The 27903-nt window shown below is 42.3% G+C and overlaps 1 protein-coding gene across 1 annotated transcript in view; it reads right to left on the bottom strand.

The window, feature by feature from the left end:
* Nucleotides 1-27903, bottom strand: part of HS6ST2 (heparan sulfate 6-O-sulfotransferase 2) — a 240729-nt gene that overhangs the window by 84553 nt on the left and 128273 nt on the right. The gene's annotated exons all lie outside the window — the stretch shown is intronic.

Below are 27903 nucleotides of genomic sequence, written 5' to 3'. Positions count from 1 at the left end.
AGTTCAAACAAAATATTTTAACTGAAAAAACTCAACCAGTGTTTTCAGGGCGAAATCCCACCAAATAACTAATAAAGATCCCTTAAATGATCATTTGGACTAGAAAAGGAGTACTTGTGGCACCTTAGAGACTAACCAATTTATTAGAGCATGAGCTTTGCATCCGATGAAGTGAGCTGTAGCTCACGAAAGCTTATGCTCTAATAAATTGGTTAGTCTCTAAGGTGCCACAAGTACTCCTTTTCTTTTTGCGAATACAGACTAACACGGCTGTTACTCTGAAACCTGTCATTTGGACTAGGAGTTTAGAGTTTTTACAACAAAAATTCATAAGAAAAGTTTTTGTTTTTTTTAAGAAGTGTGAGACAACAGTTCTGGATTGGATTTGAATCTGCTTACTGCTTTACTCAAGGTGTTTAATGAGCTGGCAAGCTTTCCGTCGTCACGTGTCAATGTCCTGGATTTAAACACTTGTGTTGATAGTTATTCCAGACTGCCTTAAAAATTGCACTTGTATTAGCGGACATTTTGTTGTATTTCCTTGCATACACAAATACCAATTGTAACCACATGGGGGAACAGACCAATTCCTGAGTATAACAGTCCCTTGTCCCCCCAAGGCTATCAGATCTGGCAACTTAACTAGCAGGAGTTTGTGGTTTTGAAGGTGAAGGTCCAGAATTTGAATCTAGATGGTCGATGTGTGAAATCATCCAGGTAGTGGTCATGCACGTTCCAACTCCTGTCTGCACAGCCAGCGTATGAGCTGTTAAAACTGAGTTGGCTCCATTTAAACAAACAGATATTATTATGCCCAAATAAATGTGTCAGTCTCTAAGGTGCCACAAGTACTCCTGTTCTTTTTGCGGATACAGACTAACACTGCTGCTACTCTGAAACCAGATATTATTCTGTCTCAATAGGGCATTTTTGTTATTCTTCTGCAAGTGCATTGGGGTGTTCCAATCAAAGACCTTTTCCGGTTACCATATACTTGACAACGACACAGATTAGTTGCTATGGCTATGCTGATGTTAGATCACACTTAGGTCAGACATTTATTCAGCTGCATCCACACTGGGAGACCTCTCTACTGCACATAAAAGCTTAGAGGCAGCGTAGCTTCTCCAAGGTGATGCAGATAAGAGAGACATGAATGCAGTGCTAGAAAAATATATCTGCGGCAGTGTTACATTTTGATGGCTTCTAAATCAATATCACACTTGAAAACTGAAGCCACAAATTACTGTTACAATTTAATCTGATTCTTTCTCAATTAAATTCATTTTTAACATCAAGTTTCAGAGTAACAGCCGTGTTAGTCTGTATTCGCAAAAAGAAAAGGAGGACTTGTGGCACCTTAGAGACTAACCAATTTATTAGAGCACTCGCATTATATTGCCAACATTATGCCCAGCCTTAAGGCACAGAATACAAAACATCTGATTCTGGCTACTGTATTCCAAGATATGGCTATTTCCTATCTTGTACTCACTTCCCGGTGATTGGGAAAAGCCAAAAAAAACCCTGTAAGATGAGAGTTTTTGTGTGTCTTCTTGTTTGTTTGAAACCTATGCTTTGCTCTGAGCAGCTAGGATGTTGTCACTAAATGGTCCGATATATTTTCTATAAGGAAACATTACATTCCAGTATACACAGTGATATAAACACCCAAATACATACTGGACAGAAATGTATTAAATTTCCTGTAAGTACATATAAGCATTTATTCTACAAGTTACAACTAAAATAATACACAGTCAGTAACTTAATTCACTGAGTTTTATAACTGAATCTATCCTTTTTAATAGGCCATCTTCAGTAAAGAAGTAAGTTGTCTTCAGATTTTGATTCATAACTTAATAGATCATGGAAAGTGGAGGGCAAAGATGGAGGAAATAAACCAATGGTCATATTTTATATGGCTTGAGACCACTCACACGCTCTTGGCATTAGCTGGACACCAGGGCACAGCATCAGTACCATAAGCAGGTACTTTAGAGTAGGTCAAGAAATTTCTATCAAGAAGTTTTTTATTAAAAATTGCTGGTTTGTTGAGTTAGATTTTTCTGAAGGGCATGTCAGTTTGAAAAGTTTTTGGTTTCCAATAAAACTAAAAAGATTATCAGTTTGTGACAATTGAACACTGAAAAATTTCAGGCAGTCAGTGGAAACTCTCTGTAAAACCAAAGATTTTTGCCTATTCGGATGGATTTTTTTAGTTTTGTTTTCAGTTGCCGAAATTCCTGGACATCTTCAAGACATATGCTACTGCTTCCATCAAACTCATAGTTCAAGATAATCTGAAATAAAACCTGCATGGTACATTCTTTCTATTAAAATGAAATCAGGAAACACATGGTTCTCTATAACTCTCTTAACAACTGAAGTTTAGAAGAGGTGGCAAAGTGAGCTTTTCCTAGACTTGGCATACAACACACCGCAGGCGACGGCGGGGCGGGAGGGAGGGAGGAGGGATGCAGGGTCACATTACACACACACACACACACACACCCCCAACAGGTATGGGTCATCTCTGGTTTTCACTACAACACTGTTAACAAATGTAATGTTGCTGGCATCTCTAGAATAGAAAATTCAACATACATGCAACATGGCTGGATTAATGTTGCAGTACAAAGCATAACTTGTCTCAGACCTATTAGACTACTTGAGATCACTTTAATGCTGTTAAATCTTTTGAAGCCACTGCATAGGTTAGCAGTGCAGACCCTTAACTGCATGTACATTAAGTGAGCCAGTCCATGACTGAAGTGGTCCTAGGACCTCTTAAACAAACCCCTAGTCCAGGATGAATTAAGAGAGGTGGATTTGAAAGGCAATCAGAGAAGTTTCCATTCAACTGCTCCAGTCCAGCATTTCCACATGGGCACAAATGCAAACATGTTAGAACCAACCACACATTTTCACAAATTTAAATGCTACCTAACCAATTAGCTTCCAAGCTGAATTAGTTTTGCATCCTCACCCAGGAGTATATAATTAAGTTGAAGGTTTGGAGATAGGGCTTCACAATACAGGACATGTTTTTTCCAAGTTTCTGTCTAAGCTAGAAAACGTATCACAAGCGATACATGGCAAACATAACAAATATAATCTGCTTACAGCTCACTGTAGACCTTACAATACTGCTGGCTATAGGGGAGAAAAAAGGAGACAATCGCTTTGAGAATTAATGTTCCTCCAGTCTAGAGAGAAACAAATGAGTTTCTGGTGCTGAACAATTAGTACTGCTGTTAATTATGCGTGTGGGTTAGAAATAACACCAGCCATTTGGGACAGCTTCCATTTCGATTGTTTTCTTCCTGCTTTGGATAACAAAAATATATTCAGACAGCTAAATAAATCCTTCAAAATGCTGATGGAACTTCTTGTTCATGGCAAACAGTTATGCAAATTGCTAATTACAAGGCAGAGATAATCATAATCTCGCACATTTATGCAACCGCATGTACAACAGGGATAGCCAAAGTAATAGTTACCTTATTGTTTTAGCTGCATGTTTTAGAATCATGATGTTGTGATATTTCATGACATGGTATTGCAGCCTGGCGCAGTGGGCATTATAGCCCAGGAAAAGCTGGGGCAAGTACTTTAGACATTCCAAATACATATCCAAAGGGATTTCAAGACTGAACAGATCATAATTCCAGGAATAAATAGCCACTTCAGGCACCCTCTTCCTTCGGAGGGAAAGATGTACATGTGCCAAAACAGTTCCATCATTTATAGATTGTTCATTTTAAAAAAATACAACCCTCCCCCCATTTTTTGAAATAGCAAACGCTTCTAGAGCAGCTCTCTGCCGCAGTAGTCGTCCAAGATCTGTATTATGGAGTGACAGCATTGGAGTGCACGCTTTACCTTCCCGTTCACATTACTGACTTGCCTAAAGAGTTGTGGGCTAGCGGTCTGATCACAGGGCTGACTGCTAGGAATTCTGAGCTCTAACCGCTGCTCTGAGCTCCCTTTGTGACCTTGGGCAAATCGCAACTTCTCAGTCTCAGCTCCCCCAGCTGTTATTTGGGAATAACACCACTTGCCCCCCGACAGGAATATTGTTCAAGATCACCAACTCCAGCTCACAGCAACATACACAGCTTCATAATGCACTTACCGGCTTTAATACAATGCAGTGTTCAGAATACCTGGATGAAGGGGCCGAGTGAAATTTAGCAAATGCAATCCAGGTTGGCCCATATTAAGGGACTGGAGACTCCAGTCTTTGAAAAACACAGTGACTTATTCAGAGTAACTCTCTATAACAAAATACACACAGCCATGCATGCGTCCCAAATCCATTCTTATTGCTCCCCATCAACCCAGGCATGGGCCCCAGCTTGCCGCTGAATGAGGAAAGTCAATGCTCAGAGCAAAAGGCCACATTCCAACTAGCCTGGAATGGTTCCACCTGATCCATAGGTAGGAGAGTACAGTACCATGACTTCAGTGGGAGCTGTGCACACGGTAGGGCTGCAGGATATGGCCCAGAGACAACCACAACATGGCTGTGTGCTTCTGTAGCATAAGCCATCCGAGGTGTGTGAAGTGATCACAGCTCCCTGCTGAGGCTGGACAGAAGTGGCTTGTACTGGTTTACCCAACAGTACAGTCTGAAACTGATTGAGTGACACCGGTGCAGCTTTTGCACACGGACTCTCTTATGTCAGTTTAAACCAGGCTCTTCTTGGTTTGGCTTGTGTTGGCAAACGTACAGGCACAAGCCAAGCTGGTAAAGCCAGTTCTAAGCCAACATGAGGGACCACACACAAAAGTGGATCTGGTTTAACTCGATTGATTTAAGTTAACTAACATTGTTTTGAGCTAGGGAGACATCTCTGCTTTCTATAAAACACAAACAATAAAAAAAGGTCCCATTATCTTTTCAACTGACTACATTCCTTAGCTGAGATGCAGGGATTCCTTCCCTCCTCATCCTTCATTAGCCCCAGAGTAATGCAGCGGTCAGCCTGGAGGGTAATATAAGCTCTCACACCACGTACAAGTTTAGACCACTCTAAGGATAGACGACACAGTGTCATTTTTATGACACTAAAGCCACAACCAGGTCATACACCTTTGGCTCCAGCCTGGTACTTGAATCACATTTCTTACCCCATCTATTGTGCTGGCTTCTATGGTATTCCTTGTGATTTTAATAAAACGCTCTCATTTTAAAGACCTCACATTGCTTTTTTATGGTGGCAGAGAGTAGGACAGCTTTACCTCTAAGATCAGAGCTGCCTAAAAGACAAGAGGAAGGCTGGGAACATGTGTTTTGCTGCAATCTCGGTACAATTTTAGTTCATTTGTTCTGACCCGACGCACACTTGCGTTGCTATTTTTGTCCTGTTTCCAAGGCCTATTATTACAGCTCAGTAAAAGCGGCATTGCATTATCACTTCTATCTAAGGCTCTGAGTTCTGAAGCTTCCACCACCTCCTACTGAGCCAGCCCCATGCAAGGAATATTTAGCCTGGGCGCAGGGCCTAATTTCACACTGAGGCTGGATATCCTCAAACCCTGCAAGGAAATCTCTCTGAGGAAGTCCTGCTCTTGCCCTAATTAGCTACCATTTCAGCATGCTAACGTGACAGAGATTCAGTGGAAGGGGCCCAAATGGGCACTGTGATTCTCCGTACCCACGCTGAGAGGAAAAGCTCTGAATGGGCTCTCAACTGGAAATGATGGATGCTGCTCGCTTGCACTGTAATTAAATCTCCTTTCACAAAGAACAGCAGCAATCTGGGTTCTGACGAAAAAACCTGCCGCATCATGGAAAGAGCAAAGATGGATTGAATGGACCTGGGAGGAATTGGCAAGGAATTTTTCAGTCTGTCAGTGAGATATTAAAACACAGACAGAGAGAGAGATACAGCTGGGCTGAGACCTGGCTGCTTCTCCTAGGCAAGTGCCTGGAACTCAAAGCACACACAGAGAAACAAGGCAGAAAACAGCCTTCACCAGACAGGATTGCTTGTGCCCTACTCTACTCTTTGGGCTTTTATGTAAAGAGAATCATAACTGCTGCTACTGCACATGAGTAGCTTTCTAAGCATTCTCTGCTACCTGCTAGTAATAAGCCTGGGACTACGATGCATGTATAACATGCCCCAAAGTGACAGGGAAGTCCTACAAGTGCTTGTGACTGATCTGACAGCAGCCAACTGCTTTAGGGTACAGCTACGCTGCAACAAACAAAACCCTGCAGCAGCAAGTCTGAGAGCCTGCGGCAACCGATTCAGGCACATGCTGCGGAGCTAAAAATGGCACTGTAGATGTTCCTTCTCAGGCTGGAGCCCAGGCTCCGAGATCTGAATGTCCACACAGCAACTAAACAGTCCTTTAGTCCACACCCCGTGTGACCGAGTCAGCTGGCACCGGCCAGCCGCAGGTATCTAACTGCAGTGTAAGCACGCCCCCGTCCAACAAGGTACAGAAGCACGAGCCTATCTTTAAGCAACAGCCCTACTCCCTCCAACTGGATTCACATACCTTGCTACATTAGGGCTAGGGCTGGTCAAAAAATTTCCATCAAAATTGTTTTTCAATGGAAAACTGGGTTTGCAGCGACAATTTTTCACTAGATGCATTTGCTTTCCACCATAAACCTAAATATTTCAATGTGGATATTCTGTCACGGTGTCTCATGGGAGTTGCAGTCCAGTTTCTTCAGTTCATATAGGTAGCGTATTACTCTATCAAGTACCAACTTTCACCAGAACGCACAATGAATCCAGTACCTGAATTCTGGCACGCACTCAATGATGCCCACCTAAGCCGCTGGGCTCCACTTGTCCTGAAGCCGGAGACCGGTGATGGTCTGAAGATCATACTGTGACACTGGCAGGCTAGGTGCCAGTACTTGCCCAAGCTGCAGGCATTAGCTAAAAACTGGCAACCTCATAGCTGGAGACCGGACCAGTTCACTTATGTGTTAGTGTTCCTCAAAATAGGTATTAATCTTATAAGAATGTATGTAGTGTTTAGACTCTCCAGAATGTTCGTAAGTTGCTGCCTGCATTTATCTTATTTTAATGTCTGTGTGCCAGGCTATAAGGAAACATGTACATTTTTCTTTACAACTTGAAAAATGTTTGCTCTGAACTCGTGAACTTAGATGGGAAGAATGTTTCCCCCTGACTGCCCAGAAGAACTATCAAATTCAGATGAGCCATCCAGGAACATCGCAATACAAAGGATTGGTGAATGGCCCTTTCGCATCTTGGAAGTGCTATGTCCAAGGAAGCTCATCCTATGGAGGCCAAATGATGGAAATTAAACAAAGACACATGAAAATTTTCCATCTCTTCACTGTTTGAACTCTCACAGGGCCAGAGACACTCAACTAAAGCCAGATATCCCCAGGGGTTACCCCTGAGTCCACCTTCAAAGACACTTTGAATGGACAGATCACTACAAATCTACAACTCATTTGTGTGTATATGTTTGCTTGCTTTAACTCTCTTATTCTTTTTTCCTAGATAATAAGCCTTTCAATAGTTTATTACAGGATTAGGTACAAACGTTGTCTTTGATGTAAGATTTACAGCACTGATTGATCTGGGGTCAGTGACTGGTCTCTTGGGACTGGAAGCAACCTGAATATTTTGTGATTTTTGGTGTAAGTGACCATTTATCACTAAATCGAGCTTGCCTGGGTGGCAAGATAGACTGGAGAGTCTATGGGGACTGTGACTCCATGGTAAGACTGTTACAGTGATCCAGGAGTTCACATTTGTCACTAGCTTGGTGAAATCTAATTATAGAACAGACCACCAGCTTGGAGTGTCTGACGTGTTTTTGACAGTGTGCCCTGAGGTAGGTACTCACGGTCGTGAGCCGCTCCAGACAGTGTGACAGCCACCAACCCTCTTCTCTTTATATAAAATAAGTCTCTAGTTTAGGTTTGAAGAAACCCCTCCCTGATCCCAGGCATGCACAGATAGTGGTGGGGTTGAAGCGGGCAGGAAGGGCAAGAATTGTGTTGCAGACCTACCCAAATATGCCAAGTCTGACTGACTAGTGTTAACAAGTAAGAAGGCAACTGCATATGTGCATTAAAACCGTGATTCTCTCAAGCCCAAACATTCAAAAATTATGAATCAGCTCCCCCCTGCCCCAATCATGAGATTTTAGATGTTGGGTTAGTTTTATTTGATTTCTGAGGCTAGCTTGTTTAGGGTTACATTTCTACGCTTTTCCCCACAACCAGACAGTTAGCAACTTTGTTTTAAAATGTAATCTGTGATCCTCAAGTAGTAACTAGATTCCTGCAGCAGGAGCATTAAGACAAACTCTCCATTTCTGAGACTCACGATAAAATCCTGAGAGTTAGCAACACTTACTAGGTTCCTAAATGTATCGTGCTTAGAATTTAACCGCTCAGCACCTGAAAGCTCTGAAGTTGGATTTTGAACTAAGCTATTTGTTTTAATTCTATGGGCCTGGCCTCTAAATCCAATCCAACTGAATACAGTATAACCTCAAAATACAATTACCAGAGTTACGGACTGACCGGGCAAAAGGACACCACGTGAAACCGGAAGTAACCAATCAGGCAGCAGCAGAGACCACCCCTCCCCAGCCCCCCAAAAGGCAAGTACTGTATTGCATCTTAAAGGTAGGCACATCTGGGCTGCCTGTCCCCACCCCATCCCCACCTCCCATTCATGGGGCAGCCACTTACAGCAAGACACTGGGGCTGCCAGCCCAAGGCACCCAGAAAGCAGCGCTGGGGTCTGCACAGCTTTCACCCCTCACCCCCTGCTGTTTTTATGCCCCCCCCCTTTTCCCCAGCTGGGAGGGGACACACTGTTTTCTCATACACACACCTCTGCCCAGAGGGAGGGACACACACACCCCTCCCTGCCCAGAGGGGGACAAGCTTGCAAACTCATGCTAAGAAGGGAGATGAGTTGCTACTTAAACCTGGCCTGGAGTGTCAGCTGCTGGATCTGAAGCCAAAACTGCACTTTGTTCAGAGTTACGAACATTTCAAAGTTTACAGACAACTCGTAACTCTGAGGTTCTCCTGTATATCATGGATTGATCAACTCCAGCCTTCTCCCAGGGGAGATACATTTTTCCTATTCTCTAAACTCCTTTATTAGAGCTGGTCCAAAGACATAGGTTAAGTCACTGTCGGCAATAATTTGCTTACTTTCAAGTTGATATTTCCAGAAAATTATGGAATCGTGATAAAAAACTGAAGACACCAGAAGTCCAACAATTGAGGCATGGCCGGTCATCACAAGTGAGCAAGGAGTATGGGGAGAGAAACAAATGAGAGACTGATTGGCAAAATGAATACATTTTTTGGAACATAATTTTATTACTCTTAGCTCCATTACTCTAAGGGCTAATATTTTTCATTCTAATTTCTTAAATGTATATAGGTTTCACTTTAAAATGAAAATATTGATTTATAATTTTTTTTTCATAAGACCGGGCCTCATCTTGCAGTCATAACTCAGGCAAAATTACCGTTCAAGTCAACAGAAACGTGAATAAGTCCATGGGTGTTTTGTCTGCTGGATCAGGTCCAATAGCTGAGAATAATTCCAAGAAAGAACCATTAAGACTACAACTGTAATTTATACCCTCTAGCAAGCAGAGTTTGCTTTGCTTTTAACAAGATTTCTGTCTGCAGCTAGAAGGTGCATTTCAAATTCATTCTTTTTCCTTGTGGAAATCAAAATAAAGCCGTAAGAACTTCATTTCAGCACTGGTCTGTTTGTTGGCCATATAACTTTATGTGATCAAGCTTCACATAACTGTAATAAAAAGAACTCTGTAAAGCATTGTTTTATAATACTTGAATACACATTTAAACAGCTAAGGAGTTTCTCTAACGGAATGGAGCACAGTGTTTTCCCATCTATTCCTAGAGGCTGAAAATCTGAGACAGCTTTCACAGCCCCTTTGTGACTCACATTGCTCCCCAGAGGTGAGTTGGGAGCTCTCAGGGCAGTTAATATAAGCATTACCTAGCCAACAGATAAGGAGCTATTGTGCTTGGAGTAATAAGAGGAATATTCCTTTGCAATGAATCCTAGATAATGGCTCCTTTGGTTTTTCAAATGTCTGCCTGGAATTGGGGGGTTTTATATGGTGGTTTGTTTTTTTTTTAATTCCTGATTTTTATTCCTCTTTATCTTTCAAAAACTAAAGACATTGCAGTGAAATGAACGTATAAAGAGAAAAGGATCACCCCCATAAATACACAGGCAGTTCCTTATAGTGTTGCCATCTCTCACAATTTTACTGCAAGTCTCAAGATATTTGGCATTTTTCTTAAAGCCACTGCTCGCAAAATCATGTGATTACGTCAGACTCTAGGCTGCCGTTAAAAAAGCAGTACATTTCTAGCCTTATCATTACCGAGAAATGTTTGCACATCAAGGCTCAACGTCAAAACCCAAAAGGTAAATAAAAAGCACCCCAAATTTGGATCTGATTGAACAAAGCACTTAAGCACAAGCTTAACTTTAAGAAATCGGTGGAACTAATTGTGAGCTTAAAGATCAGTACATGCTTTGGCACATTACTGAATTAGGACCTTTATGAAGCCAATCTAATGTTTTTTTCCTGAGTCTTACTTGTGATTTTTTTAATGCATGAGGTCGGCAGCATTGTGCTTAGCAACGAGTATGTAGCTGGCATGTGGTTTGGGGAGCGGACGGATCTTTCCAGGGCTTTTGTTAGAGCACCTAGCTCACCTCGAGGTGCTATAAAAGAGTAATGGAATACCTAATAAACCATCCAAGCTTTTGCCATCACGCAGTCATTGTAGCCAACTTCTGCAACTCGTAACTAGAAAAACGTATGGTCATATACTGATTTATAGATATTCTTTTCCCCCCTCCTAGCATTGGGGGAAAAAAAACAAATAATGAATTTAATAGAGAATAATGACCTTTCTTCCAGAAAGAATAGAGACCTGTAGTCTTGCTAATCTATGGGATGCTGAAAAAAATCGGAGGATTACCACCTTGGCTGGCTTTAGACTAATTTCCATAGAATCCCATGGGTTTCTTAAGAACGGCCATACGGGGTCAGACCAAAGGTCCCTCTCGCCCAGTGTCTTTAAAAATCTTTAAAAAAGGGAAGAAGGAGGATCCTGGGAACTACAGGCCAGTCAGCCTCACTTCAGTCCCTGGAAAAATCATGGAGCAGGTCCTCAAAGAATCAATCCTGAAGCACTTGCATGAGAGGAAAGTGATCGGGAACAGCCAGCATGGATTCACCAAGGGAAGGTCATGCCTGACTAATCTAATCGCCTTTTATGATGAGATTACTGGTTCTGTGGATGAAGGGAAAGCAGTGGATGTATTGTTTCTTGACTTTAGCAAAGCTTTTGACACGGTCTCCCACAGTATTCTTGTCAGCAAGTTAAGGAAGTATGGGCTGGATGAATGCACTATAAGGTGGGTAGAAAGCTGGCTAGATTGTCGGGCTCAACGGGTAGTGATCAATGGCTCCATGTCTAGTTGGCAGCCGGTGTCAAGTGGAGTGCCCCAGGGGTCGGTCCTGGGGCCCGTTTTGTTCAATATCTTCATAAATGATCTGGAGGATGGTGTAGATTGCACTCTCAGCAAATTTGCGGATGATACTAAACTGGGAGGAGTGGTAGATACGCTGGAGGGGAGGGATAGGATACAGAAGGACCTAGACAAATTGGAGGATTGGGCCAAAAGAAATCTGATGAGGTTCAATAAGGATAAGTGCAGGGTCCTGCACTTAGGACAGAAGAATCCAATGCACCGCTACAGACTAGGGGCCGAATGGCTAGGCAGCAGTTCTGCGGAAAAGGACCTAGGGGTGACAGTGGACGAGAAGCTGGATATGAGTCAGCAGTGTGCCCTTGTTGCCAAGAAGGCCAATGGCATTTTGGGATGTATAAGTAGGGGCATAGCGAGCAGATCGAGGGACGTGATCTTTCCCCTCTATTCGACATTGGTGAGGCCTCATCTGGAGTACTGTGTCCAGTTTTGGGCCCCACACTACAAGAAGGATGTGGATAAATTGGAGAGAGTCCAGCGAAGGGCAACAAAAATGATTAGGGGTCTAGAAAACATGACTTATGAGGAGAGGCTGAGGGAGCTGGGATTGTTTAATCTGCAGAAGAGAAGAATGAGGGCGGATTTGATAGCTGCTTTCAACTACCTGAAAGGAGGTTCCAAAGAGGATGGCTCTAGACTGTTCTCAATGGTAGCAGATGACAGAACGAGGAGTAATGGTCTCAAGTTGCAGTGGGGGAGGTTTAGATTGGATATTAGGAAAAACTTTTTCACTAGGAGGGTGGTGAAACACTGGAATGCGTTACCTAGGGAGGTGGTAGAATCTCCTTCCTTAGAGGATTTTAAGGTCAGGCTTGACAAAGCCCTGGCTGGGATGATTTAACTGGGAATTGGTCCTGCTTCGAGCAGGGGGTTGGACTAGATGACCTTCTGGGGTCCCTTCCAACCCTGATATTCTATGATTCTATGATTCCTGTCTACCGACAGTGGCCAATGCCAGGGGCCCCAGAGGGAATGAACAGGTAATCATCAAGTGATCCATTCCCAGCTTCTGGCAAACAGAGGCTAGGGATTTCTGGCAAACAGAGGCCAGATTTCTTGCCTAAAATCTACAGACCTTTCCCATAAGGGCTGCTGTGGGCCACATTCGTTCATGGTGTAACATCAATGAAGTCAGCAGAATTGCACTTTCTGCATAGATTTGGCCCCACCAATGGAAGGGTAAGACTTGTATGTGCTCCAGACTCCAAGTTACAGTGACACCTAGAGTCACCTCTTCTGCCAGCAGGACTATGGGAGTATAACATGGCCTGTAAAACCAGTGCCCCGTGCGTCTCCCCCCAATATATCCCTACCAGCGATACTCCCTTCTGGAGTTGGCAAATCAATGGCTCTGACCTTGGTGCCCTTCCCAACTTTCCCACCGTTTGCAGGCTACAGGTGACAGTCTCAAAGCAGCATGCTGCTGGCTTAATTCTGTTCCCATGGAAGTCAGTGGCGAGACTCCCACCGACTTTGGTGGGAGCACAGGTGGGTTAATACAGGGCGCTTCTGAAAATCCCATCTGCTTTGTTGACTTTGGTCCCGATCCAGTGAGGTGCTGGTGTCCCTCATCTACCATTGAAATCAGAGGGTTGGCAGTGCTCCGTGCTTCGCAGAATCAGCCTCTTTGCACAGTCAGACTGGACCATTCGCTCAAACATCCCCACTTGCGGTGGTTCGGTCGGAGTTTCCAACACAGCGTTGGAAAGTTTAAAAATATACCCCACTCCTGCCAAAAGATGCTGCCTCCTTCTCTTCTTCTTCTTCTTAAACTGAAAATTACTTCTGATCACATCCAGCTTTTGAAAAGCTGCAGAGCTTGAAGAGAACACTAATTCCATACTTGAACTCCCTAACATCAACATAAAATATATATTTATGCTTCTGTACTTTATTCCTAAACTATTAGAGCTTCTTACTGTAACGTTGGGGACGTGGATCAGCCTTCACGTCGCACTCCCCATCAGTAGCCAGCCTAGGCCTGGGAAGCTAAAGATTTAACCAGTGGATTCAGTGATGAATCCTGGTCACGTGCCACCAGCGGCATGTTGTGCACATGCTAAGAAGAACTGTAACCTTTCAAAGAACAATATTGGTAGCAGTCCCTAACTTGGCCAAGGAGAATAACTAAAAGGATTTAACTTATAAAAAGAATCCAATGGTCTGCCATGCAGAAAGGCAGAAAAGCTCCAATAATGTTTTAATGAACACATGTATCCTCACTTGTTAATAAGACCAAATAGTATGTGAATACTTTGGGATCTCATTAATAAACATAGCTTATTTCTTTTCGTATGAAGAACATTACATTCCTCAAAACTGACAGGCTTTTGATGACTGCTCACTGGTTTTTCATCTCCAGAGAGTCATTTCAAGTGGACAACCGACAATAGAAAAATCAATGACATACTCGATTTCAAAAAAAAAAAAAGTATGAACCAGCAAGATGGGGACAGAACGGTCTGCTGGAAGCAAAGAGCTGTGATCATGAGGGTACTGCACAGGTAAAGAGCACTTTTCCCTCACCCTCAGACCCCACCTTGTTGGGAAGACTACTTTTAAAATTGAAAGAGACATGCAGTTCTTAGTGGATCAAATGAAAGAGGCTGTAAGAAAAATAATGAAACTGACACCACATAAAACTAAAAGGGGGGGAGGAAAAAGACTGAACAAAATTATATCGGTAAAGCATCCTAAAACAGGTCTGTGACGATAACTGAAGTACATTGAACCTCTTCTACTGCCTATGTATATTTATCCTGGAAGTTGCAATCATAACTAGGACAGAAGAGATACTTAAAGGACCATTAACAAAACTAAAGTATTTACAATGCTTACTTTCTAGTAGCTCTTAAATTGTAAACATAAATTTGCTAAAGCTCATTTCTCATGTGTTTTCCTGAACAAATGTTGTTTTTACTGCTTGATTTCAGTGATAAACATCAGTGGTTCTGATATTCCTTCCATTTACATCAGGAATGGATGTACATTCACCCAGAAATGTATTCAAACAAATGCACCAATCACATCTTTTAAAACTCTGTGGATTTTTTTGATGAGAACTGCTGAACAATATTAGGTAAATGTTTACCATGCCACACTGGCTGATATACAATTCTCTGAGAGCACTTTGCTCTCTGTATTTATAGGTTTAGTCATTCTATCCGCGATTGTGAATTAGCTCAAGAAAATCTGGCCATTTCAATACTATAATGGCACCCTCTAGTGCTGTTCTAGTTAAGGGTCTATCAGCATTTGCATTACAGGCACTGATATTCACATACCTTGGTTATATATATATATAAAAAAACATTCTTACATGAAGCTTTGCAAAGATTAGAAAGCCTCATCTTATGAGCTTTTTATTTATTTTATTTATTTATTTAAGGAAAAATATCCATTTGGCCATTTCTGAGGTACAAAACTTTAGATAATCTGCCATCTAAAAAAGAAATTTCATAAGTGATGAATATGTGATTTCCCCTATCATATTTGGTATTTAAAACACCCAAACAAGAACTTGTACTTACGTTAGCCAGGGGGGCACTTTTCAAATTGGTTTTATTATGCACTAAGCATTATGTCTTTTGAGGTTTGTTATAGGTTACACAGATAATCCAGACACACAGTACACACTGTAATAATGTCTATGAAAGATGGATTGTATAAGAATATTACATAGGCTAAATCTTCCCTTAATACTACCAGGAATTCTCTAAAGAAAAACAAACATCAAAACCTAAAATATTTGAATCCTATAAGAACCAGGAAAGTTTAGAGGACAGGATCAATTTAAACAAATCACATTTCTGTTTGACACATTTTTTAAAAAATCTCCTGTGATAACACCCAAGATGACTACAATGGAGAGAGATGAGTTTTTTCCTTTCTCCCCGTATTTTTAAAGTTTATTTTGACAGCACTTTGTGTTCAGTCACTTTCACTCTTTCCCATTCCTCTGTGGTGTGGATCTTTCACACAGCAAGAAAGGAGAAAACAAAGAAAATCTGAAGGTAAACACCAGAGCAACTAGCAGGAAGTCTCAGGGAATGTGCGATATCCAAAACTACCTTTTAAAAACTGAACGGATTTCAAGCTATGTTTACCTCTGTCTAATACCCACGCTGCTGCAGGGGTTTGAGAAATGGGAGAAATCTCACGCAAGGAAACAGTGAGCGAGTGGACAGAGATATGAGCCTTCCCCTTTGACTTGGATTTTGCAACATTCCAGGTGGCTTTTTTCGTCCAGCCCATTCACGTTATTCTCGTGCACAGTATTTTGTGTTAATAGCCCCACGTTGTTTCTGAAAGGAAGACAAGGTTCAGCTGCTACACTCAGCTTTGCAAAGGGGCTACCGCCAGCTTGCATCTATAATTTTTTATGCTGACACTTTTGACAGCAGATGGCAAACTGCCAATGCTGGATACAACTGCTTCTCCGAAATGTTAACGATTGGGGGGTGGGGAAGGGACAACATGTGTTATTAAACATAAGAGGAGAAAATGTGGATGCTCTGGCCATGCCTGTAAAGAAGAATAAACTATTACTCTAACCCTACCCGCCCTTTTAAAAACCCAGCTTTATTCAAGTTGCCAAATCCAGCCTGAGATTATTTGCACAACTAAATAAATCCAAGGTCAGACGAATGTTCAATGATCAAAATCATTCACAGTGAATATTCTGCTATCATCCCTTTCCAGAATGGAGAAGAACCTGAGAATCGCTAAAGGACATACTTTCTGGCGTAAATATTGACCAACTCAGATACGGTTTTTATCTTCTTTGTTAAAATATGGCAGACACACAAGCATGCTCCCTTCCCATTCCCAAGGGAAAAATGGTTTTCAGGCGTTTTGGTCAGTGCTGACTTGGAGATAAGCACAAAGCTGATTCAGATGTATTTGCCAGACCATAGATTCAAAATGCCTATAGCTTTAAGGAGGAAATTTTCCAGGAAGATAGATTTAACTTGCACTTCTGAAGTCATGCAATTATTCTATTTGCATTATTGCTTCTAGTAGTTCCTTGGAAACCAAAGACTCACCTTTTAGCTTGTTGCTTCTATAATAAGTCACAACTAGAACACTGCTGCTATTAACACGACTGATCAGCTTTTATTGCCCTGTTTGTGTACATAAGCTAAAGTAAATTTTAAATTTTCATCAACGGGTGCTGAATTTACTCCAGGCTTAGGCCAAACCCCACTGCAGTCATTGAGCTCATTGACCTCAGTGAGCATTGAATCAGGACCTAGATGCATGCCCAGAACTGGAATACTGAAGACATGCAAGCAATTGGTCCCCTACGGTCCAACACTGGCTTGGCAACTTACTTTATCTCCCCCCTCTGGCATCAAGGCCTAAGGGGAAGGAAGTAACTGCCTGACTCCCACCTCCTCCTCACTCACAGCACAAATACTGTGGAGCATCAAATCTCTAGGACTTTCTGCAGGACAAGTATAAAACATTGCTTATGCAAATCTTCACTTTCACAGGTTTAAACTAGTAAATTTACTTCTAAACATTAGGGAAAACCCCCTAAACACAATAGCTTTCAAATTCCAGGAAAGCCTAAAAGGCTTAGCTTGCTTGGGTTTAAGCACTGAACTACAGAAACCGTCATCTTCAATCTTGCTCACATTCAGTCTTGCTCACAACATGGGACTTGAGGTATGGGCTTTGCATGGAGAATGAGAGCAAACATCACCACTGGCTTTGTTCCCCAATCATCAGCTCAAAAATGCGGGGTGGGGGATGGGGAAATAGAAACGTCATTCACCCGTGTGCAGTGATTTCAGAGCTGGTTTACAATCCAAGTGAGAAAAAGTTGTCCACACAATGTGGCAGCTACTGCTGTCGAACTAAGATACTACAAAAGCACTCGGTGCATTTACATCTGAAAGAGGTGCTTTAAAGAGGACTTGGAAGGTTCAGAAGAATAACACTGATTCCCTGCCTCTGAGGGGTAAGTATCAAATGGCTTTAAAAGTGCCAGTCACCAAAAACAAACCACCAAAGAGAGAAACCAGCAATTGTTTCATCGTTCCAATGTCATCCTCCAGAAGTTTGCGACTTGGAGTCAGAAACAGATGAATATGTTAATATATGCCAAGAGCAACTCCTAAAGCTCTAGACTCCTGCTATATAGGGAGAAAGAAACCAGCAACAAAGAGTGGGGCTCCGCAAAGCTGACAAATGTTTTCTGCCAGTGACATTGCTAGACACACAGACAGAAAGCACTGACATGCAGAACAATGAGTCACAGACGCAACTCACCTCTCCAACTGGCAAGGGGAGCTAAATGAAGCTCCTCTGACCTAATGAGAAATCTGACCTTGAGACTCTGCATATGATACTTCAGATCCATTAAAGCAATGACTGCAACTTGGCCCTTGTCACTTCTGGCCTTTTCTTCTGCACCTGTTTAAACGTGTAGCTTTTTGATGCCTAGAAGCCAGGTGGCTCTGACGGATGTTAAAGGGAAATCAGGGCAAGTGCAGAAGAGAGATGGGTAACCTATGTTACAGAGCTGTTCTAACCATAGTTGACATAACGCACATCATCCTGATGCAATCCTGTTCTGAATCAAAGTCCCGAGGGCCAAATTCTGACTTCTGATGCTTGTTTGCCAGAGCAGTTCCTGGAGCAGAGGCACAGGATGGAAGTTAGCCACCTCTGAAGTGATGGAGCGACTGCTTTTCAAGGCCATGGCAATTGACCTCTCAATGGAGCATGCTGGGATGTGAGCACAGGGGAAGAGGGCAGGGTTCAGTTGTGGCTGGCTAGAAGGAACTATTTAGCAGAAATATAACGTGGAAGGGGACTGTAAATGCATGTGGGTATATGCATAGGGAAGGTCTCAGGGTTTAACACTACTTTTGCAATTCCAAACCACGCCTGGGTTTGTTGAAAGGCATTACATTGCTTCCCTCGCATCAGCCAGAATTTGGCACTCTTCCCCCCCGCCACAAAGCTAAAGCATTTTTCTCTATAGTAAAGAAGTTAGCAGAGACATGTTTATTCCAAGTATTACACACACACAAACACACTTACTTAATGGACCATTAATGGCAAGTGTTCTTGTATCAGTATGTAGCGAAGGGAACATGTACTTTTATTAATTGTTCTTTGGACAGCTTGGTTTCTATTTTCTCCAACGTCTAGTCTATTGTACTTTGGTTTTATACTGTGCCCAGTATTGCGGTATCTGATGGCTATGTCAGCGGATGGCCCTCCTCAATGTACAAGGCCTCACCCGTGTCAGTAAACGATGTATCCGGCAATATACCCGGGTGAACCCATTGATATCTTTTCTCTTTGCAACAGCAAGTGCTCTGGCAGCTCACATCAGTGATTTAAAAGCCTGCATCGAGATAGGAGGAGGATTTTTCCCTCCCCGAGAACCTGCTTTAGTTTCTCTCTTTGGGAAGAAGGCATCCTGGAAATGCCAATTGCAAACCTATTTTGTTCCCATTTTTACAGTTTTCATTAAAGATATTAGGAATGTCCTGTAAATGTTCAAAATTACCAAAAAAAAGCCCCAAACCCACACACGTAAGACAATCTAATCAATCAAAAAAGCAAAACAATTTAACTTGGCAGCTATTTGCCCTAAAGCCCCTGGATAAAACAATGCAACTGCAAGATCAAACAGACAGGACAATTTTTTTTGTTTTTAAAGTGCAAGGAATCAATTAATTTAAATGGATTCCATTGCAGTGCAAGAAAGCCCAGCATGGGGAGCAGTGAAGTCAAAAGTAATGCCTCGGCAGCTTGCCATTTTGTAAGTGCACATTCATGGACTCGATGTTTATCCCCCCTTCTGCTTTGTAAAGACTTCGATGAAAGGAGACAGGCTGGAAATCCTGTCAGCTTAATCACTGCTTGTGCATATCAAACTGCTCTGCAAGCAGCAGAGTACATGATTCAAAGGAGAGGAATAATTGCAATTCCTAGTTCTTCCTACCCTAAGGGGCAACTGCTTGCCAGGGCCACGGGAGTCTTACACAACAGCATCAGCTCCACTCGGGATTTGTGCTTCCCATTTGAAAATCGTGCTGGAAAGACGCTGAACTGTATTTCCTGGCTCCAGTTACCAGACACAGGTCTGGATTCCGAAGGGTTAATACCCCACCACATAGCAGGGGTCATGTGGTCACCAATTTCAGTGGCTACTGTTGCACCATCTGTGAATACTTTGGTCATTTATTTTCAAATCCAAAACTAATGTCAGAAACCCAGTAAGGAGTCTGCTGTTTTGCAAAGGTCGGTTCTACGAAATACACAAGCAAAAACCACACCAAAGGGCCAGAGTTTTATTAGAATAAATCCCATCCACAGGAAGGACTTCACTTTTAATTAAACTGTTTTAAGGTTACAAATGGTTTTCTGGCCCTTATACATAATTAAATACAGAAGTTCTCCAAGCTTAATGTCAGTTTAAATTCCAGTCCACAAAAAAGTAATTTGTTTGCATGTTCAATGAACAAACCATTTCTTGCAGGTTTCAAAGAACCAGGCTCATGCATCATGTATAAATGTTGCCTTTATCAAAGAGAAAAGGTTAAGGAAAGAAGACCAAAGACTACAATATAGTGGAAGGAAGGAAGGAAGCAAGCAAGCAAGCAAGATTGATTTTCCTTCACTTAAAATCCACACATCCCTGAAGTCCCAAAGCCTCCTAATGAAGGTTGAGATGTAAACACAATCACAAAAACTCCCAGATTCATTTCTGACAGTTCATGCTGTGGAAAGTGGCCTAACAAAGTTAATGCATCATATGCACATTTGATGGGGCAATTAATCTAAAAATTTGGAATTACAATCCCAAGAGGTCATTTAAAGTGACATTGATTGAGACCCTGAGGCCAGGAGAGACCACTAAAACAGCTGCAAAATAAACATCCCCTCTTCCTAATTTATTTGTGTCATAAAGTGATTTCCAAACTGCAGCTTATTAAAATCACCAACTGGTTACTTGTGACGAATTCAGATTGTGGAACTGCACACTGAGGAGTAATGCCTTCCTCCCTTTCTCTTCTACTTCCCCAACTCACCTCACCTCTCCTCTTAGAGCCCTAAGGACCTCTGTCCTCTGAAGGCTTCTCCACCAGTAGATGGCGCTATGATTGAGCATACCCACGATGTCTGACAATGGCATGTCCATCAAGTAGACAGCAGCTTGGCAGGACAGACAGACAAGGTTCGCTTATTATGATGATGTGGATAACCCAAGCGGAACCCTCTTTACCATTCTCCCACAGCTCGTTGACTGACAGTTCTCCGACTCTCCTCAAGGGATAACAAGACCACGTGGACATCAATTGGCAATTACTAGCACAGGCCAGTGAACTGGTTAGTAAAACCTAAGCATCAGCCTAAACCTCAATCCAAGACCACTTTTGTTTTTAGATTAGGAAAAGTGCAAATAATTCCTCTCATAAATCTTAGAAGGCCCTTGTTTACTTAAGGTCATTAGATGATTCTGCGAGGTTATGAATCATAGGACTGGAAGGGACCTCAAGAGGTCATCTAGTCCAGTCCCCTGCACTCATGGCAGGACTAAGTATTATCTAGACCATCCCTGACAGGTGTTTGTCTAATCTGCTCTTAAAAATCTCCAATGGTGGAGATTCCACAACCTCCGTAGGCAATTTATTCTAGTGCTTAACCACCCTGACAGTTAGGAAGGTCTTCCTAATATCCAACCTAAACCGCCCTTGCTAAACCCATTGCTTTTTGTCCTATCCTCAGAGGTTAATAAGAACAATTTTTCTCCCTCCTCCTTGTAACAACCTTTTATGACTTGAAAACTTATGTCCCCTCTCAGTCTTCTCTTTTCCAGACTAAACAAACCCAATTTTTTCAATCTTCCCTCATAGGTCATGAAGACTTGGCACCTATGGGATCTATATAGAGAAGTCAGGAAAGGCCAATGGGATAGACTCAGACTCCATAAAAACATTCCCTCTCTTGGTGGAATATCTCTAACATAGGTCAATGCTTGGGGGTGGGGAATAGGAATTTAGGCAAATTTAGGTGGAGGAAAAGGCCAGGATTTGATTAGATTTGGGGGAGACACACCCCAGGAAGTTCACATAAGCGTATTCAACTCCCAACTTCTGGGAGTTCATTCAAACGTTTTCAGCCAACAGAAGTGACAGCTACTTCCTTCCGCGTTAGATGTACTGCTTTACTCTGAAGACTTACTCTGTAAAAACAGCCTCATGAGGGTTCTGGTTTATTGCCTCAGAGTAACTTCCTGTGGAATTTGCTTGGTTTACAAGTAAAGAGATTTTATTCATTTTATCCAGACAGCTCTGAAAACATAGCCTAGCCTGCACTTATTTATTTATTTAGCATCATCACTAATAATAAAGGTTCTACAGGTTAAATGCTGTATTGCATTACACTTGTACAACTTGATCATACTCAAGATATTGTCCTCACTGGAGTTACAGAGGCCTGAGTAAGTGCCTAAATTGAAGACATTAGGGCAGACCTGAAATTGGACTTTAGTTAACAATGTTGTTGATTTGCGAACCAGCAAAAATACATTTCACTCTCCCTAGCTTCTGCATGGCTGGCAGTAATAAAAGTAGTAAAGTCTTACTAGTTTTTACTTAAGAAAACAAACATGATCGTGACTGTACCTGTGGAGCAGATCACCTGTGAAAGGTGTGGGTGTCATTTCTTCATGGTCATTCTCCAGATTAGAGCCAGATTTTAACGGAATGCTTCTGATTAGTCACCTAACAAGTTCTAGACTAGTGAGCCTGCCTAGAGTGCCATCTTTGGATGCTCGAGAAGATGCTCTCTCTACCCAGTCCAGGTGCCTCTCCCTGTTCTGCCGAGTCTCTCGCTGTGCAATTACTAACAGTTTGAGAAACAAAAGCCATCTGAGGAATACTACACCAGTTTGCATCTTGCCGAGTAGTTAGTGCAATTGGAAATGAAAGATTGCAGCATTTTTCTCATTACTTACTGCCTTCTAGCCCCTTTCCATGCACAACCGCACAATCGCAAGAGAGATTGATTTTTCCCTTTAACATAATACTGTATGCGTAATTCTCCTCCCCCAACCCACCCTTCTTTGATACTGCAACATTTTTAGACAATGTGTTAGGCCCTGAAAAGTGAGTACGATTGCCTGAGCAGCAGGGGACTATGCAAGGCAAGAACAACTGACTGCTGTCATACTCAACATGCTTCTTTGAAGTTCACCGTTTGCATCTTGAAGCACTAAAAGGAAATCCCATTGCTGAAGGCGAGTTAAGAGCCATCAATATCTCTCTTCTTGGGAAACCTTGAGGAAAAACTGAGAAGAGAGGAACTCTTCAGTTTGACTGCTGCAAACACTTTCTGGATGTACACATATCTTGCAGGTTTTTCCTTTCCCTACTTGCCTTCCAGAATGCACTGGGTACACTGCATTAATCAGAGAGAGAGAGAGAAAGCATGCTCAGGCGTGCAAGAAAGGAGTTTTACACAAATTCATACTCATATGAATTTCACTGACAGGGAATCTCTTAGTTTGGGCCAAAACAGGGAGCTGTACAAGCCTTTGTGAAAAGTGAACCTTTTACCCTAGCTGCACAGTAATTCAGAGACCTAAAGGCTGAAAGGGACCATTAGATCACCTAGTCTGACCTCCTGTACATCAAGGCCATTACATTTTTACCCAGTTACCACTGTCTTGAGCCCAGTAACTTAAATTTGGCTAAAGCCAAATCTCCGGAAAACCAGCCAGTCTGGATTTGGAGACATCAAGAGATGCAGAATCCACCATTCCCCTTGGTTGTTTGTTCTAAGGTGTTTAATCACCTTCACTGTGAAAAATCTGGGACTTTGTCTGGGTTAGGTGTCCAGCCCTTGTATTGCCTTTCTAAGCTAAATTAAAGGAAGCTTTAGTACCAAATATTTTCTCCCCATGAAGGTGCTCATGCACCATAATCAAGTCACCTCTCAATGCTCTTTTTCATAAAATAAACAGATTGAGCTCTTTAAGATTATGTTCAGTTGTTTGTCCTCTATGACCCCTAAATCCTTTCCCGAGTCCCTGCTTTCCAGGATACAGTCCCCCTTTCTGTAGGTCTGGCCTGCATTCCTTGCGCCTAGATGTGGAACTTTGCACCTGGCACTTTGTTAGAATAGGTCCAGGCTGCCAAGTGATCCAGATCTCGCTGTATAACGGGTCTGACCCCACATTATTCACTTTTCTGGCCATCTTTTTGTTATCCACAAATGTGATCAATGGTGGGATTACATTGTTATGCTAGGAGTTCGGTGAGCACCTTGCTGAAGCTGTTGAGTGAGATAGCCTGAATGGAAAGCAGCTGTCTAAGGGAACAGTTAAAATGCCCCTTTGTATAGCTGAAAGAATGGAAAATCACCCCTCAAGAAGTAGACCACCTGCAAGTGTGGACAGTGGCTGGACCATGCAGTCCAAGGGGCTTCTCAGGGCTACTGGTTATATTCCTGTTTTGTTTTTTAAATTCTTCATCAATTGACTCCTGTCTCAGCTTTTCCATTATTTTGCTGAAGACAGATGTATGATTAACCAGCCTATAGTTACCAGGACATGCCACATGCCCTTTGAAATATCAGCACATCAGCAGCTCCCTTCCAGTCTTCTGGAATTGCTCTAGTATCCCAAGACTCAGAGGACCATGGATCTCCTCAGCCAACCCTCTTAGGATTCTTAGGTGCAAGTTATCTGGGCCTGATTTACATTTTGTTTTATCCCAAAGAGATGTTGTGTAGCAGGGCATCCCTCACACTGAAGCACAGACCTGCTCTCTACAGTCATTTTCTGCATGGCTGACAGACCATACAAATGTAGCTCCTCTCGGAGAAAATGAGTCCAAATAGCTTATGTTAAACATTTTTCATTTGCCTGCGCAGCTCCATAAAGGTACAGAATGGGGTGGAAATACATGAAAACAACACGGTAGGCTCCGCCAATTAAGGAAACAGGATGAATAAGGTGACTGATCCCAGCAAATCAACCCAAGAGAAATCTGAAAATGTAAAATATGCCACATTTTACATGCCAATGCCAAAAACAAAAAAAGGAAGTTGTGTGGTAAATTGTATCAAAAGCCTCCACATTTCCTGACACTGTTTCATTCAATTTCATTAATGTTTTGCAAGCTTGAAAAATCAGGTACATTTTGATTTTAAAGAATGCTTTGCTGCAAATATAGCTTCCAGATTTAATGAATAACTTTGTGACAAATACATCTGTAAGCACATACGAATGACCACACTGGATCAGATTGATGGTCCAGCTAGCCCAGTACCCTGTCTTCCGACAGTGGCTGGTGCCAGATGTTTCAGAGGGAACGAACAGAAGAGGGTAATTACTGAGTTATTCACCCCGTCTTCCAGTCCCAGCTTCTGGCAGTTGAAAGTTTAGGGACACCCAGAGAGTGGGTTTGCATTCGTGACCATCTTGTCTAATAGCCACTGATGGACCTATCGTCTATGAACTTATCTAATGCTTTTTTGAACCCTGTTATACTTTTGGCCTTCACAACATCCCATGAAAATGAATTCCACAGGCTGATACCATGCTGTGCACTGTGTGAAGAATTATTTCGTCTTCTTAATCTCTCCTCATATGGAAGCTGTTCCAAACCCCTTCTCTGTGCTTTTTCCAATTCTAATGTATCTTTTTTGAGATGGGGCAACCAGAACTGCAAGCAGTATTCAAAGTGCGGGTGTACCATGGATTTATATAGTGGCATTAGGATATTTTCCAACTTATTATCTATCCCTTTCCTAATGGTTCCTACCATTCTGTTAAGCTTTTTTGACTGCTGCTACACGTTGAGTGGATGTTTTCAGAGAACTATCCATGATGATTCCAAGATCTCTTTCTTGAGTGGTACAACTAATTTAGACCCCAACATTTTGTATGTAGAGCTGGGATTATGTTTTCCAACATGCATTACTCTGCATTTATCAACACTGGAATTTCATCTGCCATTTTGTTGCCCAATCACCCAATTTTGCGAGATCCCTTTGTAAGCCTTCACAGTCAGCTCTGGACTTACAAAATTACTCAAGATAGCTATCATCTGCAAATTTGCCACCTCACTGTTTAACCTCTTTTCCAGATCATTTATGAATATGTGTATATGAAGAAATGACCCAATAATATATAACCCTGAGAGAACAAGCAAACAAGAAAGCAACCACCAGAGTCTTTGGGAATTATATGGCTCACAAATTAACCCCTTCGAATTGGTGAAGTGACAAACTATTGCCCACAAACAGCACTGCGGACAACCTCTGTTAGTTAATTCCTGTTCTACATAAATTACACTGCTGCACCACATTACACACATTTTAACGTACAAGCAAATCAGCTTTGCAGAGTGCCCACGGCACTTCAGAAGCAGCAGCTTACCCCTACATTACTGAGGCTTCCTTTTTGGGATGATTTTGTCACAAACTTATTTTGACAATACGCAGCATATGTAAAATGTATATACTTGAGGGTATCTGCTGCTTATTTTGTGTGCAAGTGCAAGAGAGTCAAAGTGACAATGTCAGGCTACAAATAATTAACCAGGTAACTATTTGATTAAAGATGGACCAAATGGGATGAAATGATTAAAAATACATTTCTAACAAACTTCCCTTTCTGGTTCTCCCACGTAGCACAAAGCAGCGATCCTTGGGCTCCAACGCTGCAAGAGCGTGCTTAAACCCAGCATCCAGGCATGATGCACATTTCTGTTAACGGTAGTGCTCCTTTGAAAATGCAGGGGACGGCCTGGGCAGATGAGGCCCCAGATGTCCTAATCAAGTAGGTGTGGAAAGAGCAGTTTGACCCCATGAGTGTGCTCAAAAAAATCAAGGTCATGCTAAGTTTAAATTACTACGGGCCAGACTGAGCCTCTACACCTGAATCAGGAGCAGAACTGAGCTACACCCTCCTGCACTGTGTTCAGCCTTCAAAAGGGCACAGATGACTTCCACGGGCACCAGGCCAGCTGCTCTGCCTGACTCCACCCCTGCTTGCCCACCGTCAAGAGGAGAGTTAGCCGATCTGCAGAAGCTCTGGCAGAGTGGCACAGGAAGGCTTCCCACACCTCTCTTGTTCGGCCAACTGTGACAAGGACACAATCTAGCCCTGTGACTCAGGCAGACATCTTTCCCAGACACAGATCCCAAATGCCAGCCCTCTGTGTACCCAGCAAAACCCAGTAAGTTGCAGTAGACAATGCTGGGACTCCAGATGCTTTGTTGAAAACCACAATTAATACAGGCAAGGGCAACTGGGAACATTTTGGAGGTTAGCCTCGAAGCGGTTGGAATTCAAGGTGTAACTCCTGGGATGCAGAATGCTGTACAATAACACACCTTTATAGATGGAAAAATCAACTTGCCCCAAAGAAGCTTTCACAGTCTTACTTCTTTTCACAGTGAGTGTTTTTCCAATTGTCCGCACCATCAACTATTTGTCATCTTACCAATTATATACTATTGACTTAATACCCAGTAACTTATGTTGACAAGTGCAATATTTTTTGTGCTGAGGTGGTTACATGTGCTGACTAGTCACTAGGAAAACAGCCACCATCTACAACAGGTCTGACCAAAATGCTTTGCATGCACAAAGACTTCCAGCAGTCTGCACACTGACACGGAGGTGATCAGGGAATCGGCATGAAATGTTTGAGTCACGTTTTCATAAAGCTTCTCTGTACTGATGCATTTGAGAATCTATCTTCTCGGCAAGTGGCGTGGCTTGCCATTACCTGATCATCTGGGGGTTGGGAAGTAGAGAAAGGAACAAGATAACTGACAGCCACATGGGAAACACCATATTTCGATATCAATAGTTAATCTACTGTGTCACATTTCTTAGAGAACTAAATGAAATGCAGTAACTGCTGTGAAATTGGAGCTGGGGAGCAAAATGATTTTGCAGACCAAATAACTATCTCATACTGGCTGTTTTATGCCCAACTGAACAGCCAGCAGTTTATGAAAACAAAGTTTTATAAATATAGTTCCAGGCTTCCCACTAGACATTTCCATCATTTCCAATAACAGACAAAAAAAAAATCATTGGGTTGACTAAACTTGTCTCGCATCCTTTCAGAGGGCACTCCATCTTCTGGTTGTGTTGTACTATAGCTATGGGAATGTGATTGATTGAAAGAAAGAAATACCAAATTGAAGGGGGTACAGAGAAGAGCAAGAGTAGTGACTGAAGAGGTGAACACCACATTGCAGAATCAAGCCCTGAGTGAGGTGTGAACGGAACGTGCTTTGTAGAGTGGAGGTTGCTTTGTTCACCTTC

This window comes from Lepidochelys kempii, chromosome 9, assembly GCF_965140265.1.
Source record: "Lepidochelys kempii isolate rLepKem1 chromosome 9, rLepKem1.hap2, whole genome shotgun sequence".
Lineage (NCBI taxonomy): Eukaryota > Metazoa > Chordata > Testudines > Cheloniidae > Lepidochelys > Lepidochelys kempii.
Note: the sequence above shows the minus strand (reverse complement) of the source record. Positions and strands in the feature narration are given on the sequence as shown.